This window comes from Maylandia zebra, linkage group LG3 (assembly GCF_041146795.1).
Source record: "Maylandia zebra isolate NMK-2024a linkage group LG3, Mzebra_GT3a, whole genome shotgun sequence".
Lineage (NCBI taxonomy): Eukaryota > Metazoa > Chordata > Actinopteri > Cichliformes > Cichlidae > Maylandia > Maylandia zebra.
In genome coordinates, this window is record NC_135169.1 from 16,482,060 (window position 1) to 16,499,442 (window position 17,383).

Below are 17,383 nucleotides of genomic sequence, written 5' to 3' on the forward strand. Positions count from 1 at the left end.
AAATCACCGCTGGATTTCTGTAATGAGAGGCATATTCGAATCGTCATATCTCCTTAACGAAGCAAAGTTAAGACATGAGGCTTGTCCCCGAATATCTTCAGACACCCCTGACGCTCACAATTCAAGAATTTCTTTCTCACCTATTACCGTTCTGAAATGAGTTGGACTTGTTTGAGGGTAGGAAATTCGTCCTTCGCTCAGATTTCTTCAGATTTCAAACTGTGGAAATGAACCACTTTTTTCTCTCGTCATAACTTTTTGTTGGATTTCCACAGAGACCTGAAAATTTCCATGATTGTTCACCAAAGCCTGCTGTCTCTTACGGTGAAAGAATGATATCGATACTCCAAATAGATCTCGAGTTAGAAAGCGTTGTTTGAGGGCAAGTCAAGGCAGTTTTTGCTTCGCTCTACTCAGTTATGGTGCATTACAAGTCAAATATCTTTAATAATTCATATTTTAATGATAAATTGTAAACACTGGAAGATTCCCCCATCTCTTCTGAACAAAACGGTGTAAGAATGACCGCTCTAGCCCCTACGGTTTGGAAATTATGGTCATTTGTTTGAGGGGAGTCCTCACTATGAGAAATAGGCTGCAATAATCCTGTGCCTCTCTGTGCTGCGTGTGTAAAAAGAGGCACATGTTTTGGCGGGAAAAAGTACACAGGCTCTCTGATTGGTGGATTCAAATTCAGCAGCTCCCAGGCTGACCTAGAAACTTACTTCTCTCTCCCTGTGCATTTTTTTGCTGATTTTTTCATTTAACAAGTATATTTGAGGGACCCTCAGCATGTTCAGCATTTTTTCAGCTGTCCATTTTGCTTTTCCAATTTTTCTGTTTAACTTATTACTATTGTGCTAAATAATACTATTTCTGCTATTTTATAAGATTTGTGCCTAATATAGTATTTCTGCTAAATTACAATATTTCTGCTTTTTATACTGTTTGTGCTAAAACATAGTATTTCTACTAAATGTAGTATTTATGCTTAATCATACTATTTCTGCTTTTTATGGGATTTGTGCCTAATATAGTATTTCTGCTTTTTATAGGATTTTTGCTCAAACATAGTATTTCTGCTAAATGTAGTGTTTATGCTTAATCATCCTATTTCTGCTTTTTATAAGATTTGTGCTTAATATAGTATTTCTGCTAAATTATAGTATTTCTGCTTTTTATAGTATTTGTGCTAAAACATAGTATTTCTACTAAATGTAGTATTTATGCTTAATCATAGTATTTCTATATATTTCTGCCAGGTCCCCAGGCAGCCAATCCTCTGTGAGGACTTAGACATTCAAATTTTCAAATCAGGGCCTGCACGGTTTCCCAGCCAATCATATATGTGTCCTGAGGCATTCAAATTTGCATATTGGGGCCTTCATGGCTTCTAAGCCAGCCAATCATATCTGAGGGCTGAGGAATTCAAATCCACAAATCAGGGCCTGCACAGCTTCCCAGCCAGCCAATCATGTATGTGGGCTCCAGGTATTCAAATTTGCATATTGGGGAATTCGTGGCTTCTAAGTCAACAAGTCATCCATGTCATATATCTCTAAAAATTCATATTTTAATGATAAATTGTCAACACTTGAAGATTCCCCCATCTCTTCTGAACAAAACGGTGTAAGAATGACCGCTCTAGCCCCTATGGTTAGGAAATTATGGTCATTTGTTTGAGGGGAATCCTCACTATGTGAAATAAACTGAAAGAAGCAGGTCTATGTCTCTGTGCTGCGTGTGTAAAAAGATGCACCTGTTTTGGCGGGAAAACGTAAACAGCCTCTCTGATTGGTGGATTCAAATTCAGCAGCTCCCAGGCTGACCTAGAAACTTAGTCCTCTCTCCCTGTGTGTGTGTGTGTGTGTGTGTGTGTGTGTGTGTGTGTGTGTGTGTGTGTTTAGTGGGAGAGAGAGGACCCTGCCCTTATTTGACAGCATGTCATTGTAGGATTTAAATTGAACATAGTTAGACTGGTTGACTGGATTAGAGCCTGTGTTTGTGTGTCCCTCTGTGCATTTGTGTTTCAATAAGTTATTACTATTCTGCTAAATCATAGTATTTCTGGTACTTTTCGGTACTTGTGCTAAATACAGTATTTCTGCTAAATCATACTATTTCTGCTTTTCATAGGATTTATGCCTAATATAGTATTTCTGCTAAATTATAGTATTTCTGCTATTTTATAGGATTTGTGCCTAACATAGTATTTCTGCTAAATTATAGTATTTCTGCTTTTTATAGGATTTGTGCCTAACATAGTATTTCTGCTAAATTATAGTATTTCTGCTTTTTATACTATTTGTTCTAAATTATAGTATTTCTGCTTTTTATAGGATTTGTGCTTAATATAGTATTTCTGCTAAATTAGTTTTTCTTCTTTTTATAGTATTTGTGCTAAAACATAGTATTTCTACTAAATGTAGTATTTATGCTTAATAATAGTATTTCTATATATTTCTGCCAGGTCCCCAGGCAGCCAATCCTCTGTGAGGACTGAGACATTCAAATTTTCAAATCAGGGCCTGCACAGTTTCCCAGCCAATCAAATAAGTGTCCTGAGGCATTCAAATTTGCATATTGGGGCTTTCGTGGCTTCTAAGCCAGCCAATCATATCTGAGGGCTGAGGAATTCAAATCCACAAATCAGGGCCTGCACGGCTTCCCAGCCAGCCAATCACATATGTGGTCTCAGGCATTCAAATTTGCATATTTGGGAATTCGTGGCTTCTAAGTCAACAAGTCATCCATGTCATATATCTCTAAAAATTCATATTTTAATATTAAATTGTCAACACTTGAAGATTCCCCCATCTCTTCTGAACAAAACGGTGTAAGAATGACCGTTCTAGCCCCTACGGTTAGGAAATTACGGTCATTTGTTTGAGGGGAGTCCTAACTATGAGAAATAGGCTGCATTAATCCTGTGCCTCTCTCTGCTGCGTGTGTAAAAAGATGCACCTGTTTTGGCGGGAAAAAGTACACAGGCTCTCTGATTGGTGGATTCAAATTCAGCAGCTCCCAGGCTGACCTAGAAACTTACTTCTCTCTCCCTGTGTGTGTGTGTGTGTGTGTGTGTGTGTGTGTGTGTGTGTGTGACAGAGAGAGAGAGAGAGAGAGAGAGAGAGAGAAAGGCTTTTAATGGGATGATCTCATTCTAAGATTTAAATTCAATATATTTAGACTGGTTGACTGAATTGGATCTTGTGTGTGGGTCTCTCTGTGCATGTGTGTTTCCTCATGTGTACATATTTGTGATTGTGTGGCTGTAATAAATTTTTTTGCAGATTTTTGTCATTTAACAAGTATATTTGAGGGACCCTCAGCATGTTCAGCATTTTTTCAGCTGTCCATTTTGCTTTTCCAATTTTTCTGTTTAACTTATTACTATTGTGCTAAATCATACTGTTTCTGCTATTTTATAAGATTTGTGCTTAATATACTATTTCTGCTTTTATAGGATTTGTGCTTAATATAGTATTTCTGCTAAATGTAGTATTTATGCTTAATCATACTATTTCTGCTTTTCATAGTATTTGTGCTTAATATAGTATTTCTGCTAAATTTAGTATTTCTGATTAATTATAGTTTTTCTACTAAATCATAGTATAGTATTTCTGCTTTTTATGGGATTTGTGCTAAAACAAAGTATTTCTACTAAATGTAGTATTTGTGCTTAATCATACCATTTCTGCTTTTTATAGGATTTGTGCTTAATATAGTATTTCTGCTAAGTTATAGTATTTCTGCCAAATTATAATATTTGTGCTAAAACATAGTCTCAATTTAAAATTACAATATTCATAGTTCATCACAGTGTCTCTGGTAAATCACAATATTTCTGCTCTGTTGTACTATTTTTCTAAATCATAGTGTTTCTGTAATGTTTAAGTATTTTTGGCTAAATATATTCTTTCTGTTATCTTATACTATTTCTCCTAAATTCTTGTATTTTTGAGAAGTTATCATGTTTCTGGTAAGTTACAATATTTCTGCTAAATTCTGCTATGCTATTGTATTTCTGCCAAGCATTATGTTTCCTCTAAGATATTGCAGTTCTGCTAAGTTATTCCATTTTAGCAAACTTCTTTTGCTTCTGCAAAGTTTTTACAATTTCTGCAACTTTTCAGCTTTTTCAGCTACTTTTTGCATACAGCTTCAGCTTTAAGCATCCACACTGCATTTTCGCAGGAAATGCAAATTTTTCTAGTTATTATTATTCTTCAAGTTGCTCATTTTTCGTCCTTTAACTACTTCCACAATTTTTGTGCTATTTTCACCGTTCAAACTTTAAACTATTCTGCTATTTCTGCTAATTTGCGCTATGATTTTTGCTATTTTTTGCTATTATACTTTTTAAAATATTAAGCTTTTTTCCTTTAATTTGTCCCATTGAAATGAATGGAAAACTTCTGCAATTCTGCTAAATTTTGCTTGTTTTTGAAACTTAACTACTTCCTCATACTTTCGCCTAGAAAAACCATTCAAACTTTAAAATGTTCACAAATTATTGGGCTATTCATGTATGATTCAGCTTTTTCAAATCTTTTACCGTTTTACTTTTATGCCTCTTAAAGTTTTGAGTTGCAAAATTGTGATTTTTCACAAAATACATGCGTTGTTATGGTTGCTATGCTCTTGGCTTCCAGTGTGTCATTGAAGGTTTTGCAATTTTCACTTCATGTCCGAACAACTTCTTGCTACTTGCTCAATTTTCACTCAACTTCCACAAATTATACATCAAAACGTAGGTATTTTTGCTGGCTTTCAGAAAATGTCACTATCATTGTCGTGGGATTTATAGAATTTTTGCAAATCTCCTCAGACTAACACAATGTCAGAAAACTCTCCATATAAAGTGAATGGAGAGCTTGTTCAAAATCATCGCTGCATTTCTGTAATGAGAGGCATATTCGAATCGTCATATCTCCTTAACGAAGCAAAGTTAAGACATGAGGCTTGTCCCGGTATATCTTCAGACACTCCTGACGCTCACAATTCAAGAATTTCTTTCTCACCTATTACCGTTCTGAAATGAGTTGGACTTGTTTGAGGGTAGGAAATTTGTCCTTCGCTCAGATTTCTTCAGATTTCAAACTCTGGAAATGAACCACTTTTTTCTCTCGTCATAACTTTTTGTTGGATTTCCACAGAGACCTGAAAATTTCTCTGACTGTTCACCAAAGCCTGCTGTCTCTTACGGTGAAAGAATGATATCGATACTCCAAATAGATTTAGAGTTAGAAAGCGTTGTTTGAGGGCAAGTCAAGGCAGTTTTTGCTTCGCTCTGCTCAGTTATGGTGCATTAGAAGTCTAATATCTTTAATAATTCATATTTTAATGATAAATTGTTAACACTGGAAGATTCCCCCATCTCTTCTGAACAAAACGGTGTAAGAATGACCGCTCTAGCCCCTACGGTTAGGAAATTATGGTCATTTGTTTGAGGGAAGTCCTCACTATGAGAAATAGGCTGCAATAATCCTGTGCCTCTCTGTCCTGCGTGTGTAAAAAGATGCACCTGTTTTGGCGGGAAAACGTAAACAGCCACTCTGATTGGTGGATTTAAATTCGGCAGCTCTCTCCCTCTGTGTCTGTCTGTGTGTGTGTGTGTGTGTGTGTGTGTTTAGTGGGAGAGAGAGGACCCTGCCCTTATTTGGCAGCATGTCATTGTAGGATTTAAATTGAATATAGTTAGACTGGTTGACTGGATTAGAGCCTGTGTTTGTGTGTCCCTCTGTGCATTTGTGTTTCAATATGCCTTCATATTTGTAATTTTGTAAGTTATTACTATTCTGCTAAATGATACTATTTCTGCTTTTCATAAGATTTGTGCCTAATATAGTATTTCTGCTAAATTATAGTATTTATTATTTTTATAGGATTTGTGCCAAACATAGTATTTCTGTTAAATTATAGTATTTCTGCTTTTTATACTATTTGTGCCTAATATAGTATTTCTGCTTTTTATAGGATTTGTACCTAATATAGTATTTCTGCTTTTTATAGGATTTGTGCTAAAACATAGTATTTCTACTAAATGTAGTATTTATGCTTAATCATAGTATTTCTATATATTTCTGCCAGGTCCCCAGGCAGCCAATCCTCTGTGAGGACTTAGACATTCAAATTTTCAAATCAGGGCCTGCACGGTTTCCCAGCCAATCATATATGTGTCCTGAGGCATTCAAATTTGCATATTGGGGCCTTCATGGCTTCTAAGCCAGCCAATCATATCTGAGGGCTGAGGAATTCAAATCCACAAATCAGGGCCTGCACAGCTTCCCAGCCAGCCAATCATGTATGTGGGCTCCAGGTATTCAAATTTGCATATTGGGGAATTCGTGGCTTCTAAGTCAACAAGTCATCCATGTCATATATCTCTAAAAATTCATATTTTAATGATAAATTGTCAACACTTGAAGATTCCCCCATCTCTTCTGAACAAAACGGTGTAAGAATGACCGCTCTAGCCCCTATGGTTAGGAAATTATGGTCATTTGTTTGAGGGGAGTCCTCACTATGAGAAATAGGCTGCAATAATCCTGTGCCTCTCTGTGCTGCGTGTGTAAAAAGAGGCACATGTTTTGGCGGGAAAAAGTACACAGGTTCTCTGATTGGTGGATTCAAATTCAGCAGCTCCCAGGCTGACCTAGAAACTTACTTCTCTCTCCCTGTGCATTTTTTTGCTGATTTTTTCATTTAACAAGTATATTTGAGGGACCCTCAGCATGTTCAGCATTTTTTCAGCTGTCCATTTTGCTTTTCCAATTTTTCTGTTTAACTTATTACTATTGTGCTAAATCACACTGTTTCTGCTATTTTATAAGATTTGTGCTTAATATAGTATTTCTGCTTTTAATAGGATTTGTGCTTAATATAGTATTTCTGCTTTTTATAGAATTTGTGCTTAATATAGTATTTCTGCTTTTTATAGAATTTGTGCTTAATATAGTATTTCTGCTTTTTATAGGATTTGTGCTTAATATAGTATTTCTGCTTTTTATATGATTTGTGCTTAATATAGTATTTCTGCTAAATTATAGTATTTCTGCTTTTTATAGGATTTGTGCTAAAACATAGTATTTCTACTAAATGTAGTATTTATGCTTAATCATAGTATTTCTATATATTTCTGCCTGGTCCCCAGGCAGCCAATCCTCTGTGAGGACTTAGACATTCAAATTTTCAAATCAGGTCCTGCACGGTTTCCCAGCCAATCATATATGTGTCCTGAGGCATTCAAATTTGCATATTGGGGACTTCATGGCTTCTAAGCCAGCCAATCATATCTGAGGGCTGAGGAATTCAAATCCACAAATCAGGGCCTGCACGGCTTCCCAGCCAGCCAATCACATATGTGGTCTCAGGCATTCAAATTTGCATATTGGGGAATTCGTGGCTTCTAAGTCAACAAGTCATCCATGTCATATATCTCTAAAAATTCATATTTTAATATTAAATTGTCAACACTTGAAGATTCCCCCACCTCTTCTGAACAAAACGGTGTAAGAATGACCGTTCTAGCCCCTACGGTTAGGAAATTACGGTCATTTGTTTGAGGGAGTCGTCACTATGAGAAATAGACTGCAAAAATCCTGTGTCTCTCTGTGCTGCTGCGTGTGTAAACAGATGCACCTGTTTTGGTGGGGAAAAGTGCATAGGCTCTCTGATTGGTGGATTCAAATTCAGCAGTTCCCAGGCTGACCTAGAAACTTAGTCCTCTCTCCCTGTGTGTGTGTGTGTGTGTGTGTGTGTGTGTGTGTGTGTGTGTGTGTGACAGAGAGAGAGAGAGAGAGAGAGAGAGAGAGAAAGCCTTTTAATGGGATGATCTCATTGTAAGATTCAAATTCAATATATTTAGACTGGTTGACTGAATTGGATCTTGTGTGTGTGTCTCTCTGTGCATGTGTGTTTCCTTATGTGTACATATTTGTGATTGTGTGGCTGTTATATATTTTTTTGCTGATTTTTTTTTCATTTAACAAGTATATTTGAGGGACCCTCAGCATGTTCAGCATTTTTTCAGCTGTCCATTTTGCTTTTCCAATTTTTCTGTTTAACTTATTACTATTGTGCTAAGTCATACTATTTCTGCTATTTTATAAGATTTGTGCTTAATATAGTATTTCTGCTTTTATAGGATTTGTGCTTAATATAGTATTTCTGCTTTTTATAAGATTTGTGCTTAATATAGTATTTCTGCTAAATGTAGTATTTATGCTTAATCATACTATTTCTGCTTTTCATAGGATTTGTGCTTAATATAGTATTTCTGCTAAATGTAGTATTTCTGATTAATTATAGTATTTCTGCTAAATTATAGTATTTCTGCCAAATTATAATATTTGTGCTAAAACATAGTCTTAATTTAAAATTACAATATTCATAGTTCATCACAGTGTCTCTGGTAAATCACAATATTTCTGCTCTGTTGTACTATTTTTCTAAATCATAGTGTTTCTGTAATGTTTAAGTATTTTTGGCTAAATATATTCTTTCTGTTATCTTATACTATTTCTCCTAAATTCTTGTATTTTTGAGAAGTTATCATGTTTCTGGTAAGTTACAATATTTCTGCTAAATTCTGCTATGCTATTGTATTTCTGCCAAGTATTATGTTTCCTCTAAGATATTGCAGTTCTGCTAAGTTATTCCATTTTAGCAAAGTTCCTTTGCTTCTGCAAAGTTTTTACAATTTCTGCAACTTTTCAGCTTTTTCAGCTAGTTTTAGCAGACAGCTTCAGCTTTAAAGCAATTCAGAATTCATGATTACAACCAATATGTAGTAGAATAAAAGAAACAAATGTGCAATGAACATATCAGGAGTCCCTGTTAAAAAGTCTCATAGCAGTGTGGTTAAGGGACCTCCTGAACCTCTTGAGTCCTGCAGTGGAGTGAGATGAACCTCTGCAGCTCCTACTGTGAGGATGCTTAGGCGATCACCAACACCAGCTCCTTGGTGTTGGTGTTCAGCAGAAGACTGTTCTTATTACTGCAGTCAGTTAAATAAATCTATCATAATAAAGTACATTTTAACATAATGACCTTGTGTTTATTTATGTCTTTTAACCATTATTTCAAATTCAAAGAATCCTGTTTTAAACATTTATTAAACTTATAGAATTAAATTTCTGCTAGTTGCTTTTTGTTGCAAAAAAATCTAGTATAATAATATTTAAATTTACATATATTTTTCACGTTTTCCATGCCAATTTTGTGTAATTGCGGAGTTTCCCACTACCCGTGAATGCCTCTTTTTTTAACGTCTCTGCCTGACTCCTGAATCTCCGTCCACTCTCAGCTCGATCCCCACCGGTAAGCGCTGCTTCTCTGTCTCTCTTTTCTGAAATGAAATGTCTATAAGCTGTATGAGGGATTTACCCAGTTGTTGTTAGTGACTTATGAAGCCAGTCGAAGTATAAGTCATGTTAAAGTAACACAATGGCTGCTTTTTTAGTGAAACGTTGTAATTTTACTATTTAAAAGGAGTGTTTGGTATGCTAGCACTAAGTGCTAACGCCTAGCCTAGCTGCTATAGGCCCAGTGTGAAATTAATATGGTTCATTTGATTGTTTATTACAGTTATTGTGTTGTATTTGGTTCATTCGGTGTGTTAGTGTTTCTGAGTCTGTTAGGGAAGCTGAAGTTAATTCTCTTCACAAATCAGTCAGTTAAAAACGGCCTCATTCTTTCGGTTGTAAGGTAATGAGCCGTCATTTTAGAACCACTGATTAGCTGCTGAAGCAGCAGGGTCGGCAACTTCAAAGGAGCCATTTTACCGCCATTAGCTGTTTCCCAAAACGTCGGCTGCATCTTTCGGAGGACCCAGCCTTCGCGGTCTACGTGGACCGAGAAGGCTGTGAAACTGGACGGTCTAGCCTTCAGATTTGCGTCACCGCTGTCTCTCTGGAGTTTAATAAACTCGGCCGTCTGCTCCTTGCTATTTAAAATATAACAGGACACTGGCGTAAATTCTCGACCGTTTAACGTTTATTGAGCTGTGTGAAAATCCCGGAGGAACCCACCGGATTGATTAATAAAGCTTTATTTAATCTAATAATCTAATAACTTTGATCTCAGCCAAACCGATTTACTCCAGAACAAATAAAACACAGAAAAAGGCAAACAATTACATTTTTAAGTTATCAGAGTGACTTGTATATCATGTTTAACCTGAGTAGCGAAAGAGCGGGGGTCTGAACCCCCCTCCCGGCTTGCCATCGAGCCGGTGGGTGACAGACGTCTCTGAAAACGTCGGCACACTTTTGCAAATATGCGATGTCTTGATAAACCAAGCAGATATTTACACCGCTACTTTCTCGCCTAAAAATATGTTAAAAGTTTATTCGGGGAAATGAAGGACTCATTTGTCGGCCGCATTTGAGACAGCCTTCGTCGACTGGCTGTGACATAATCGGCCTTCAAATGCGGCCTCCGGAGGATGCAGCCGACATTTTGGGACACAGCTTCTGACTGAAAGCCGGGAGAAAAAGAGTCACGTGCCTGTACCGGTGTGTTTTTGTGCTGTGGGTTAATTAACAGAAGGGAGAGAGAGAGTGAGGATGAAACACATAATATAAGAATAATAACATCTCTTAACAAGAAGTTTTTTTTAATTAGGTAATTTTAGTTTTTTAGTTAAATTTTAAGAACTGTTTAACAAACACTTGTTTGTGCAGGTTGTTTTTTTTTTTTTTTAAATGAAACCTACACCTGCAGCTCTGTTTAACTTCTCACTTTGTGAAAAACTAACGAAATATAAAAAAGTCCACCTTCAAATAAATAAAATGCAGCAGTGCACCATTAATATTATAAATATGATATGTAGATATTTAAAACAACAGCATATTAAATGATACTGTGTGCAGGTGATAATATTTTTAGGAAGCAGAATTTGAATGCAGACGAACTCAAATGTTGAAGCCTACAAAAATATCATCCAAGCTTTCATTTATGATTGTTCATGCTTTGAAATTGTGATGTCAGAATTTGATAAAGTGTGCAGAGCTAGGTGTAGCAAATCATTGCTTATTAAATCTACTGTGTTATCTAATAGCACCAAACTAATAGAGCTATCACATAACTAAGAGACGTGTGTGGCTTATTACAAATGGATGAAACCATATTTTACCTTAATGAAGACAGTAATCTTTAATAAGGTGTAGAAAAAGGTGAGTTGTTTGTTGCTGTGGTAAACAAAGAATGTACTGAATCTTTTGTACTACACAGAGTGATGCAGTATTGACTGTGATGCTGATTTGAGTTGTCTCATTCTGTATTTTTGTGCTTTGTCTTTTGTTACACAGAGTGAAAGAGATCTTTGGTTTTGCCTTTGCTGGTAAGTAAACAGTGATTGTAACTGAGGCAGTATGAACCTGGCATTGCGTAGCACATTTGACAACTTACATACAGTAGTTTGACTTTTTGTGATATGTTTCCATTTACTGATGGGCAAAAACACAAAGTCAGGATTTATTACCTGTAGCAGCAAAGTCCTCACACGGGACCTCTGACTGTCCCTGAAAATGTCCCTGAAGTTTAATAGCCCATTTATGTATGATTTAAATTTCTTATGGCTTATTGAATCCAAACATAGCTAAATGTCAGTTGTTCATTTTCTCCTTATGTTTGTGGATTTAAGTAGCAGACAAAACAATGAAAGTGTTTTAGGGGAGTCAGTATAAGTGGTTGCTCAAACACTTAAGAGCTGCACAGGTATTGATTCATATTGTCTCTCAAATTCTGCTGATGTGTTACATTAAAGTCAGAACACTGTAGAAGTATTTTGTACAGTTAAGCAATAATGAAAAACTAAGAAAACCAGAGGTGTGAGTGGACATTGTTAGGTACATTACAGCCAGTGTGTCTAATTCGTTTATCACTTATTTGGTGAATATAATGTGTTTTAAAATTTAATAGAAAAGTTGCCAAAAAGGTACACTGCAAAATACATAAATATTCCTAGCAACAGGTATAATGAAAGGACTTTTTAGTGTAAAAATTTAAGACATTTAATTTTAATTACAAAACATGGTGCACCTCTGCTATTGTAACATGTCAATATTTAAAACTATTTTAAGATTTACATATTCATATCAGACATGACGAGGTTTTCTGTTGCTTCTGATTTATATAATTATTTTGTATCTAACATTTTTAAAAGTTTTGGCTTTCACACTTTAGTAGTACTGACCTGTTGTAGAAAATGTTGGAGCCACAAAGCTTCTGTGTAGGAAATATTTGGTATATCCTGCACTTGTGCCAACAAATATTGGTGGCTATTCTTTATATTTCTGTAGTAATGAATGCTTTTATTACACTTGCTACAGCCATGTGAGACGCTGCAGTTCATTTATCTCCTCTTTAGACTACATTAAGCTCATAAAGCCTTAAATAAATTAAGAATTTTACTAGTTAATTTATGTCACAGTAAATTGGATTGTGTGTGAAGAGGCTCAACAGTCTGAATCATCAAACAGTGATCTGATTAATTGTTTCCTTTCTCTAGACTGCTGATCTGATCGTCTCCAGTCTGGTAAGTAAAGGTTTGTCTGAGGTACAGTGCTGGGAAATGTTTCTCATTATAGGACATTCAGTTTAGTGGAGTGAGTCAGCACAGCTCTTGGGAATAATCAGATCGTAGAAAAGTCTGTGTAAACATTTCCAGACTTACAGATCTCTCTTATCATCATAGTACATTTTTAATTAGGCCCTAATATCGGCCATGCTAAGTTTATTGTAGATTTAGTGGAGTGTGTATTAAACATGCCCCATATTTGACTGAAAAATGTAGAAACTGCTGTTTAGGAGTCATCTGTCTCCAAATTTTTCATTTTGCCAAAAGTCATACTGAGTAAATTATTTTTTACTTTTATGTTAACGGCTCCCCAGACATTATGATATACTGTTGAACCAGGTAAGTACACACAGAAACGGGAATTTGAGACCTTTGGGCATTTAGGATCATGTGAGTTGAGTGCTGTGAAGTGTTTAAAGCAGGTGGTCTGAAACTGTCTGCTCTGACTTCATTGTGTGGGTTTAGCTTGACCATATAATGTTTATAGTAAGTTACTGTAGCACCACATCTTGGTTTACAGACTGTGTTTGTTTTTATTGTGTTAATAGAATGCAAAAATGTCCTTAGAAATGTTCCACCACCATATGATAAACATTTTCATTCAGTTGAATCTAATAATGTACTGTACGACTCTTCAGTGTGTAATGATATATATATGTTCTGTATTTTTCGGACTGTAAGGCGCACTAAATTCTAAGGCACATTAAGCCAAACAAAACAGATAAGTCAAACTTTATTCAACTCATTTACAATAACTCTCAAAATTGTTCAGTTGTAAGACACAAAATACAGAACAATACACTCACTTTTCAGGATTTATGGACTGATGAATGTGGATTGATCAGTTTGAAATCTGCTTCATAAGCATGGCTCTCAACAGGTGCCAGGCCCTTATACACACACACACCATATTATGTTGAAGCACAGTACGAATTACTCTATGAGGGTGCTGACTATGTTAGCCATGCTCCTTAGAAAAAAAGAAAAAAAAAAAAAAGAAAAGCCATGCTCCGACAATACATCAAGTGGTGCTGCTTTGTAGCTTACCAAAGTCATACTAAAACATTTGACAGAGTGCCGTGTACCACATAGAATTGGTTTGAAATCAGTAAGCACAACCATACAGAAGGTGCACTGTCTATTTTTGAGAAAATTAAAGGCTTTTAAATGTGCCTTATAGTCTGAAAAATACGGTAAAGCCAGGTTTATTGGAAGTGTGTCTAATTCCACTTTCTTTCTGTCTTACAGGTGACCTGCTGCAGAAAACCCTCTCCCTCTATCATTAACAAGCCATTAACAAGCAAATTCAGTCTGTCCTATCACTCTCCCTCTCCCTGCTCCATCTTTTTTGACAAGCCATTCTATCTTCTATCCATTCTCCGCCATGTACTCTATCTAATTTTGACAAGCATAAGCCCTAGTTTGACAAGAAACCAAGTTTGACAACAAACCAAGGTTGACAACAAACCAAGTTTTTGGAAATTGAAGTTACCGCAACTTCGACGATCTGTTTTCAGAAATCTGAGAGATCTCTGCTCTCACTGCTCCTTCTTTCCTGTCGTTAAACTCTCTCATATCCACTCATTTTACTGGAAATTACAAGTAAGAAGTTGAATATACAGTATAGTAGAAGTCACTGTAGAAACTACTTACACAGCCCTACATTTGTCATTTTAATTTTGCATTACACTTTGGAATAAACATTGATTGGCTTACAGGTGCAATTGCTTTGATAAATTATATAAAATATACACCTCTTAAAGGTTTATTTGTAATAAGACAATCTGGTTATTTTGTAATATATACATTCAGACTGCTCTATTTACATAAATATTAAATTAGATTCAAATACATTTTTCAAGTCTGTTTCATTGACTATAACATTTGACTACAGTAAGTTTATACTAATATTATTTAAGGAAAAACCCATTTCTATTACTCAGTGTAAGTATTGAGTTACAATTGTCATTGAGAAGCTGCCCTGAGGACCCAGACTTCCTGTTTCCTGACTGCTGCAGAACATCCAGCTGAAGAATCCTCATCGCCTGTCATCTGATCACCACACCACCACAGCTCCTTATATTTGCTTTAGATTTTAGATATCTCAAAGATTTACACAAAGTCTACTTCAAAGCTAAGAGTTTTATTATAGCCTGTTGATTGTTGAGATTTATTCTGCATATTACTTCACAGAAGTATAGACCTATTCATTAACCAGTCTGGTTAAAAAAAAGAAGTAATAATATACAGTTGTTGAAAAAGCTACAATAAAACGTTTTTAAGGATCTTTCAATAACTTTTATATTGAGTTTGTATTTAAGCCAGCCTTTTACATCAATTAAACGGTCATAAGAACACTTTACCATTTGTATAGTTGATCCATTTAATAGAAACTTGAGTTTTTCAGTGTTTACAGGTTGAGTTTTGTATACATTTGTGTATAAATACATATAAGGTCCAGTTTGTACTTGCACAAAATGCCAAGGAAAGGTCAAAGGTCACAGTCCCAGAAGCTTAGATGGCAAAAGCAGAAGGAGCAGGTAAATCTTTCTCAGACCGGTGAGCAGGTAAAGGTGTCTGTTACAAGTATTCCCAGTCCAGAAGTGCAGCTCAGCGTTCAGACGGCCGCAGTGTCTTATGCAGATGTGGTAAAGAGAGGTGTTTGCTCATCATCTGTGCCAAATGCTAAAGAACAACAGGTAATCCAGACTGAACCCCAGCTAACTGTGCAAACGCAGCATGATGGAGAAGCTCCAGGACCGTCTCATGTACAGGTTACAAACAGTGAAAGTCGTCCACGAGTGAGTAGCATCTGTGCGTCTCGAAGCCAGGCCAATGCTAAGTATGGAAAGTACCGGAATCAGCAATGCATGGCGAACAGTTTGGTTTTCCTGTCATTCTTACACGAGGATGAATTCATTACCAGAGCAGATCTCAACCGTGTGTTGGACAAAGGCCATGCCGTGTATTCAGATGCCAGAAAGAGGTTTGTGAACAGCGTGTTTCTAGCCTGTGATGAACTTCCCACTGTGATCATCAGCCGCAGACACGAGTATCAAGTCGACATGTCTCAGTTTGCTCATTATGGCACATTTGACGGTACAGATCATCTTCCGAGCCTTGAACAGGGACTACAGCGTTTGGCTTCAGAGTTTCGCTACGCTTTGCTAGTCATGGGAGGAACAGCCATCGCAGTTTCCAGGCTGACTTCAGGTGAATACGCATACTTTGACCCTCACCCACGTAAGTCTACAGGAATGCCATTGTCGCTAAGTGTAAGTGGTGGAACTGCAGTTATGTTAAAATTCACACGTCTTAACGACATGATTGACAGGATCAAACGTTTGTACCGAATGTGTAGCATCGCACCAACCTGTGCTTATGAGCTACAGCCTGTTGAGTTCCACAGTGAAAACGCTGCTGACCAAAGAAATGCTGATCAAAACAGACAAACAGCTACAACTGTTTCAGCACCAGCTTTAAATGAACCTGAATTTGAAACCCCAAAGTCCACTGAGCAGACACAGAAAACTGTGGCCGACACTTTAGCTACTGAAGTGATGTCATCCAGAGTGGATTATTCAAATGAGCCAGCTGCTGAGCTGAACAATTCTGATTATTTAGAAATAGAAACCTCTGCATCTTCTGTGAGAGAACCTCAGGTAACATCAGATTCTGTTCCTCAGAAGGATCCAACCGCTGCCAACCACTGTTCAACAAAGACAACACAGGAACTTTCACATAAACTGCTGAAATATAGTAAACAGGGAAGGAAAAAAATGAGGAGAAGATCATTGGCCCAACAAAAACTACCAAAAAGAAAGGATCCTGATCACAGACAAAAGAAGACTGTGTACAAAAGTAATCTATATAAGCTAAATCCTATATATAGAGAGAAACAGAGGGAACATTTGAGAAAGATCTATAAGGAAAGAGATGATTTTAAGGAAAAACAGAAGGCGCAAATGAGAAGGATCTATAGAGAAAGTGCTAAAATTAGAGAGAGAAAAAGAGAACGTGTCATAAGGATGTATAAAGAAGATTCTTTATTCAGAGAAAAGCAGAAGGAACGAATAACAAGAACATACAAAGAATCTCCCGTGTTCCGAGAAAAGCAGAAGGAACGAATAACAAGAACATACAGAGAATCTCCCGTGTTCCGAGAAAAGCAGAAGGAACGAATAACAAGAACATACAGAGAATCTCCCGTGTTCCGAGAAAAGCAGAAGGAACGAATAACAAGAACATACAGAACTTGTGCCGAATTCAGAGAGAAACATAAAGCTTACATGAGGTCATATGTTTCTAACCTATATAAAGAAAGTGTAGAATTTAGACAGAAAAAAAAATGTTACATCACTAAACGTTATGGAGAAGAGAGACAATTTCAGCAACAACACAAAGAGAATATGAGAGAACGAATGAGAGTAAAATATTGGAACGGTTTTTCTTTTAGACAGATGCATAATATCAGATGTGCAATGAACATAAAAAGAAAATATCGTCAGATGCATCGACCAGCTGAAAGTTTACAGTGTCATCCAGATAACAGTTTAATGAATGAGGCCATATCTCGTTTCAGATCCAACATTAAGTCAGCACCATCTTATGTTTGTACTGTTTGTCTAAAAGCTTCTTTTCCTAATCAGGTGAAAATCTGCAAAAGAGAAAATTACTCAAAACACCAAACTGTAGCTCAGCAGTGTCTAACTGGTAAATTTGTTCATGTGTGTGATGAAGCATGTAATGATCACTGCAGCTTTCCTGTTGAGAGAAAAAAGGAGTATATCTGTCACACGT

General features: G+C 36.4%; 1 long non-coding RNA gene across 1 annotated transcript; it reads left to right on the plus strand.

Moving 5' to 3' along the window:
• Positions 1–11,307: 11,307 nt before the first annotated feature.
• Positions 11,308–14,201, plus strand: LOC143416996 (uncharacterized). Its single transcript, XR_013097232.1, has 3 exons — positions 11,308–11,344; positions 12,515–12,541; positions 13,832–14,201. It is a non-coding gene; the product is annotated as an uncharacterized LOC143416996 (long non-coding RNA).
• Positions 14,202–17,383: the final 3,182 nt, after the last annotated feature.